This window comes from Elephantulus edwardii, unplaced genomic scaffold (assembly GCF_000299155.1).
Source record: "Elephantulus edwardii isolate Elephantulus edwardi_28Jun2011 unplaced genomic scaffold, EleEdw1.0 scaffold00007, whole genome shotgun sequence".
Lineage (NCBI taxonomy): Eukaryota > Metazoa > Chordata > Mammalia > Macroscelidea > Macroscelididae > Elephantulus > Elephantulus edwardii.
In genome coordinates this window covers 10,695,096-10,703,240 of record NW_006399757.1, presented here as the reverse complement: position 1 = coordinate 10,703,240, position 8,145 = coordinate 10,695,096, and positions in this window count along the sequence as shown.

The following is an 8,145-nucleotide window of genomic DNA, read 5'->3' as shown; positions in this document are numbered from 1 at the left end:
GAAGGAGAGGAAGACCTTCGATGAGATGGATCGATTCTGTGACTGGAGTGGTGGGAGTGAGTGTGTTTGGGATGGCTAGGTTGGCACAGGATAGAATCGCGTTTAGAGCTCTTGTACATAGGGTCGCTATGAGTCACAAGTACATAACAACAACAACAACACTGAAACACAACCTCTGCTTGTTTTTATTATTCAATATTTAAAGCACTTGAATTTCATTATTCCTTTCCCCCCTCAAAAAGTTCATTTCAGAAAGGTACACAAAGTATCAGGAATGCTTTTACTGGGAATTAGATTCAATATTGACTTTTATCATTCTAATTTGTAAGATTCAGGTTAAATTAGTTAGCCTAATTTTTTCCCCTCTTTTTAAAAAAATTTTTTTGCCTATTCATTCATTTTTGCACATTTTCCTCCCTGCCCACCCTTCCCCTAGTTCACTTAATATTTAATGTAATCACTTCCAAGATTGATCTGCCTAAAGCAGCCAATCAGCTGAATAACTAACAGCTTGGCCTGCATCAAATACATTGGTGGACATTCTGTCTAAATTCTCTGCCTTATTTGCTCATCTTGGGCCCTGCACCTGGCCTATCATCACCTCAGCTCCAGTGTGACTAAGACAAGCAATAATAGACAAATCTATCCTGTTGTGTTTTATTACCACTAATCATTACTGCTGCCTCTGAAAGCATCTTCCCTAAAAGCTTGTCAAATAACTCATGTAACTAGAACTGAAAAATGATTTTAAAATCACTTTTTAATATTTTAATCTCTAAACAAAGGGAAATAAAATGTATTACCTATTTTGTGAGACTCTATAATAAGGCTAGCTTTATAATTTATTGAGTATTATATTTGACTGCAAAAAAAATACTTTTATCATTGTATCCAGCAGGAAAATGTCAGCTTAGTATCTTCCATTAACAGATTTGTAAATAGGTTTTCAAACTTTCTTATCTACTTACATGACCAGAGATATCAGTAAAAGTTAATGGAATAGAACAAAGATTGTCAAGGGAAGAACATGGCGACTGTGCGGGACCTCATAGCTCTTTGGCTGTAAAAGGAGCAGTGAGAAAACTGGATAAATTATGTTTACTGAATTGAAGCCGATGAGGGAGAGAATAGTCTAAAAAGTAATGTATTTTAGGGCATTATGATTATCATAAGAGTCTGGAATAAGGTTGCAGAGTGGACTACACTTGGGGTGGGGTGGGGATGGGGGTGTGCAGGGGGGATTGTGTACCAATGAAGGAGTTTTTCTCTTGCTTTTCAAGGAGAGGAGCAAACTGGGGGTCAGCGTGGGGTCGGCGGGGAGAAAAGTGCAACAATGAATGAATGGAAGTCCAAAACCTCTGTAGATGTTCACTGATATTAATAAAAATTAAAAAAAAAAAACCCAAAAGAAATTACATGGAAAAAGGAGAAAAATAAAAAAAAGGAGCAGTGGGGAAATCATCTAGACTCCAAGTAATGAGTTTTAGTTGTTCTACGATAGGACAGGATTTGTTGATGACTGCGGCAAGTTTCTGAATCTGTTGATCTGAATTCAAAATATGAGGAGATGCTATAAGAAACTTCCAATGTGCAAGTGAATGGCCTTTTTTTCACAAGACTGCAGAGACATTTCTGAATTTTCATGAAGCGTCTATGGACTCTGTAAATTTGCCATTTCCACTGGGTTCTATCTGATATCTAACCACAAAACAATCTCTCATATAGACTTAACTCTGCATTTCAACTGCTTTCAATAGGCATGAGATTCTTGTCAATATGTTTTCCATTATCATTTTGGTTGTAAGTAATAGTTTATGGCATATCTTTAGATTGTTATGAGATACTTAACTATCCAAAGCATCATCAATTTCTGTAATACAAAGGGGCAGCAGATTTTCTGAATCATTCATTATACTATTGTTGTTGATACTATAGAATTAGAACCAATGCATAGCTGACCTTCCAGCAGGTTTTCCGAGGCAGTTAATCACACAGGAGGAGGCTGACCGTGCATCTCCTGATACTATTATTACACTTATGTCATTTCAAAGATTTTTTTTTTCTTCAAAAACTTATTTCCTTTTAAAATTATGTACCTTTCACAATGGAAAGAAGGCTTGTGTTGAAACCTGCTGGTGCAGTGGTTCACACTAGGATACCTACAAAAGTTTGGAAGTTCAAACCTGCCAGGCACTTTCTTGGGAAAAGATTGTTTCTATAACTATTTACAGCCTTGGGATCCCTGTGGAGAAGTTCTGCTTTGTCCTGTGGGGTGGTCATTAGTCAATAGTCAACCCAATGGCAATGGGTTTCAGGATTTTTTTCCTTTGGTTCTGTTTTGGTTTCCATGGTGCCAAGAAAGCAGAGCAGAGCAAGGCTGTTTGAACCAGAACCTGTTTTGTCGTTACTGGAGCAGAGTTTAGGGTGAAAAACAGAAAGGTTAAGAGTCACTAATCAGGATTTATTTCTTCTAGTTTATAAGAAATTGGTCCAATTTCTCTTGGCACTTTAACCTCTTAGCTGGAAACTCTGAAGTAATTACTTTTAAATGGAGAGTGATAAACCCACATAGCCACACTGTTGACAGGCTTAACCAAGAAGCATGTGTCAATGAAATCTTACACAATAGAAAATACTTTAATGAAAATAATAAGAAGTGAAATGGTTTGCCAGCAAATCCACTAAGCTACACATAATCATACGATTAACATGCATACAATTCTAGAACATTGATGTCTCATGACATAACAAGTTTTACAATGCTGTTATCATGTGGTGGTAAGTCAACCATGAATCATAGCAATCCTGTGAACAAGAGATCAGAACGTTGTCCTGTCCAGCAGCGTTCTCATGATCTCTGTCATGCACTGCTTTACTAGAAGTTAAAGGCAACTTAACAGCACCTAACAACAACAACATCAGAACCTGAGTAACAAGTTGAAACTGGAAGGTCAGTGGGAAGTGCATTTTGATGGTCATGGGAGGTAACAGTGGCTAACACTCTGATGCCAGAGGAGATAATAAGTAGTGTAACAAAACCATTATTGTAGAATTCGGATAAGGATTCAAGGTGCGGGGGGTATGGAAGCAGAAGGATGAGGATGTGCAGGGGGAGGGAGGAATTAATCATGGAGTTGTACAATTTGATGAGGTGGTGGTGAGGGAAATTGGAACAATCTTCTGGAAAACAATGTATTCAAATACTTGTAAGTAAACTACTATTTAAAAAAAATAAAGAAGTGTAACTAGAAATTACTGGTGAATTGCATTTAGGATTGGCAGTGACAAAAATCCCAAGTACTGGCTCAGTATTCATGAGAAAATCAGGTTCAATACCTGCTTATGGATTGAGTCTTTCTGCTATAAAAGACATTACTGAGGCAACCAGGGAAAGTTGGATGGAATCCTTGAGTGAAAGATATACAGATATGTTTTCTATTATTCTTGTAACAGTTCTGCAAGTTTGAGACTGTTTTAAAATTAAAAAAAAAAATATATTAAGAAGTGACTATGTACCAGGTGGTTGACTTCTAGTTCAAGCACGCTTCTTTTTTGTTGTGCTTCACTTTATTGTGCTTTGCAGATAACACTGTTTTTAAAAATTGAGGGTTTGTGCCAACTATGTGTTGTACAAATCTACTGGCATCCTATCTTCAACAATATGTGCCCACTTCATGTCTCTGGGTCGCACAGTAGTAATTCTTGCACTATTTCGAATGTTTTCATAATGCTATTGCATAATTAATAGATTACAGTATAATGGAAATAATTTTTACATTACTTGGAGACCAAAATTCATCTGAATCATTTTACTGCAATATTAGCTTTTTACAGTGGTGATCAGGCACCAACCCTGCAATAGTTCCAAGATATTTTTGTAATCATGTTTATATAAGAAATATCCCGAAATGAATGCATGGTATATAAACACTACAAGTATAATGGAATATTTTGCAATATTAAAGAATAATGACTCTGTAAAACACCTCATAATTCAGAAGACATTATGCTAAGTGAAATTACTAATTGTCATTGAATTGGAACTGATTCATAGCTGCCTCTCCATTGGGTTTCTGTGACTGTAAATTGCACAGGAGGAATTACTCATCTTGACACAGTAACTGCAAAACGGGCTAAAGCGCAGCAGATTCTGAGGATGGTGCAGAACCAGGAGCAGTTTCACTCCCTTGTACATTGGGTTGCATAGTTGGAGCCAACTTGATGGGACCTGACTGACCATAAGAAGTGGACACAGAAATACTCAAGCTGAACAGGGGTGGGCAGGTGAATGGGGATACACCTTCCTAAATATGTTGTTGTTGTTGTACAACATGGAGTTAGAACTGACCCATAGCTGACCCTCCAGGAGGTTTAGGTTTACACAAACAGCAAATTGCACGGGAGGAGACTGTCCATCCTTCTCCAGTAGAGCAGCTGATGGACTTGGCCTTTGATATTCACTGTGAATTTTCTTACCACTAGGCCACCAGAGCTCCAAACATACACATACACATGGCTATTGTTGTTTATATGTGCCATCAAATTGGAGTCAACTCACAGCTGACCCTCCAGTGAGTTTTTAGAGGTTTTAAATAATATTCTTGGAGTAACTAGGAAACTTAAACTATCTATCTTTGAGGTGGCAGTGCAAACTTCTCCCACCAAGCCACCAGATTTCAATGTATACATTTGTGTGTGTAAATCTACATGGACTTGACAGATGTTTCAACATAAGCATTTATGCATGCTATAAATATATCCATTGTTATAATATTGCATACATGTTATTCTTGTTATAAGTTGTCGAATAGTCCACCACTCATAGGAACCCTATGGACAATAGCTCTGAACCTCATTACCTGAGTTATTGTGTCAATCCATCTCTTCCAGGGTCTTCCATTCTTGTGCTGTCCCTCAACCATTCCAAGCATGATATCCTTCTCCAAAGACTGGTTCCTCATTGCTACATGCCCAAAGTATGTGAGACAGAGTCTCAAAATCCTTGCCTCAAAGGAGCAGCTTGCTTTCATCCTGTCTAGGACGAACCTGTTAGTTCTCTTGGCAGTCCATGGTGTATGTTCAATATTCTTCTCCAGCACCACAACTCAAAGGCATCAATTCTTCTTCCACCATCCTTGATTATTGTCCAACTTTCTGATGCACAACAAGTAATTACAAAGACCATGGTCTGAATCAGGTGAACCTTAGTCTCTTGACTGACATCCTTGCTCGCCAGCACTCTGGAGATGTCCCTCACAGCAGATTTTCCTAATGCAATCTGTTTTTTCATTTCCTGAGTGCTGGTGCCAAGACTGTTGATTGTGTAGATGAGGTAGGCTGAAATTGTTAACAATTTCAGTCTCTTCTCCTCTATCATGGTGCTGCTGATTGGCCCAATGATGAAAATCTTCATTTTCTTGATGTTGAGCTTCAATCCATATTGCAAACTATAGTCCTTGACCTTCTGCAGCAAATGTTTTAGTCCTTCCTCAGTTTCAGCAAGTAAGTTTGTGTCATCTTAATACTAGTTGTTGATTAATCTTCATCCAATTCTGATACCACATTCCTCTTCATAAGGCCCAGCCTCTCAAATGATTTGTTTTGCATAAAAAATTGAAAAAGTATGAAGACAGAACCCATCCCTGACAGACTCCTTTTCTGATTTTGAACCATGCAGTGTTACCTTGCTCTGTTCTGAAGTGCCTCCTGGTCCAAGTAGGTATAGGTTTCACATGAGCACAATTAGGTATTCTAGGATTCCCTTTCTTCTCAAGGTTAGCCACAATTTGTTGTCATCTACACTGTCAGATGCCTTTGCATAGTCAATGAAGCACAAATAGATAGATATTCCTCTGGTACTCTTGGCTTTCAGCTAAGATCCATCTGACATTGGTAATGATGCCCCTGGTGTCACAGCCTCTTCTAAACCCAGCTTGTATTTCTAGTAGTTCTCTGTCAATGTACTATGCCAGTTGCTTTTGGATAATCTTCAGCACGATTTTGCTTGTGTGTGATAGCAGTGGTATCATTCGATAATTTCCACACTCTGTCGGGTAACCTGTTTTTGGAATAGGAATACATTTGGATCTCTTCCAATCAGTTGGCCAGGTAGTTGTCCTCCAGATTTCTTGGCACAACCTGGTGAGCCCTTCCAGGTCTGCATCTATTTGTTGAAATATGTCAATTAGTATTCCATCAATTCCTGGGGCCTTGAAATCAGTGAACACAGAGGCAAGAAGTATGAAGTTACCTTCTGGGGATTTCAAACAATGTAATAAAATTAAAAATTATGAAGTGTTGAATGGAAAACAAGTTTCTTCTGCAAACTTTCACTTAAATTGTAATAAAAAATTGCCCCAAAAGACTAGAAAAGGTAAGAATCTGATAAATATGTGTCACCAACTTTAAACACTGTGAAGACATAATAAATGATGACTTACTGGGTGCATCACCCATGAGTTACTAGTTACTAATTGTTATTATTTGTACTTAAATTCATTTAGCACCCACATTGTTGTACATATATAACAAAACTAATGGCTCCCTTAAGGAGCTACATTTCTAAGAAATGAAAGAAATACTTATTGACACATATTTAAATATATTCAAAAGAGAATAGAGAGCCATGGGTCAGATGACATAGAAACTCAAACTAAGTCTCACCCTTTATAGCCAGGTTAAAGGAGGCGCAAATGCAGGTGTTCACAGATTACCAAATCACTGCTCTGTAGTTTTAAAGGAATGACAATTACATCCTGTTTGTGGTCATGGACAATTTAGTCTTACAGTGCACCTGTGAAACCATAGGCCATAAACATTTAGGCAAGACAGTGTCACTGCTGTAGTAACTTGTTACTTGGAAATATTGGTGACTTCCAGGAGGCAGCACAAGTACTCTGACTTAGTTATCTAATGCTGCTATAACTGAGATATACAAGTAGATGGCTCTAACAAACAGAAAATTTAGAGAAACTCCTCAAAATTTAGGAGGCTAGATGTGTGAGTTCAAGGAACCAGGAGGCAACGTCTCTCTGTTTCTTGGTTCTAGTTTCCCCTATGCAGGAATCAGGGTCCAAAGGTCGTACTTAACTTGGTTCTTCTTTCTTGGTAATAATGAAGTCTCTTTTCCTCTGCTCAATTCTTTCTCCTTTTATCTAAGACAAAAAAAACAAAAGTAATATAGGCCCCACACTAAGAAACTGCATTACACCAGAGCTGTGCTCTGAATAAGGGTGTTGATCGCACCCTAATTCTCTTACAAATGATTGTCTGATCACATCTCAAATCACCTCACTGAAGATTATGACATTATTAAATAACTGCTTCTAACTCTACCTTATTAATAAAAGGGAGGCTAGAATTTACAACACATAGGGTATTTAATACTGATAATCCCAGCTAAGCCAACGTGGCATATATTTTAGGTGACACAATTCAATATATGACATTCTTCACTGTGATAAAAGGCATGTAGAGGCCACAAGGGCAAAACATAGAGACATCAAAGGCTGCAGCAGCTCCATCCATCAAACCCAAGATCCCTGAACACTTCTCTCTCCAACTACACTTCCTCTCTCATAGAGAGCTTCCAAGTCATCATCACCACTCTTATAGTTTAACTTCTCCACTCTATTGGGTCTGAAATGACATACTTTCCATTCTAAGAAATTAAAAATAAACTTTCTAGATATATAGGGGGATCCAGTTATTGTTTAACTTATGTTAGGTTCAAATCACATCAAGAACTCACAATATCTTTAATATGGAATTGACCATTTTTTTAAAAAGTTAACAGCAGGTCCTAGGGCATAGATTAATAGGTAGAATATTAATAGCAACTCTATTTTTAAAAATCCATTTATCTGCCTCCCCGCATTCCCAATTCATGCCTAGACTAGTGGATACACATGTATTTCAGTGTATTTGGTGAAACAAATGTTCATTGTATCTAAAAATATCATAAAATGACATAATACCTTGGAAACACTAAATTGAACTAAAAATCTGTACTCCAGGAAACAAATTTCTCTGATCCTCGAAAAACATATGTTGTTGTTGTTGTTGTTATGTGCCGTCGAGTCGCCTGCGACTCATAGCGACCCTATGTACAACAGCCCTAAACTCCGCTCTGTCCTGTGCCAATTG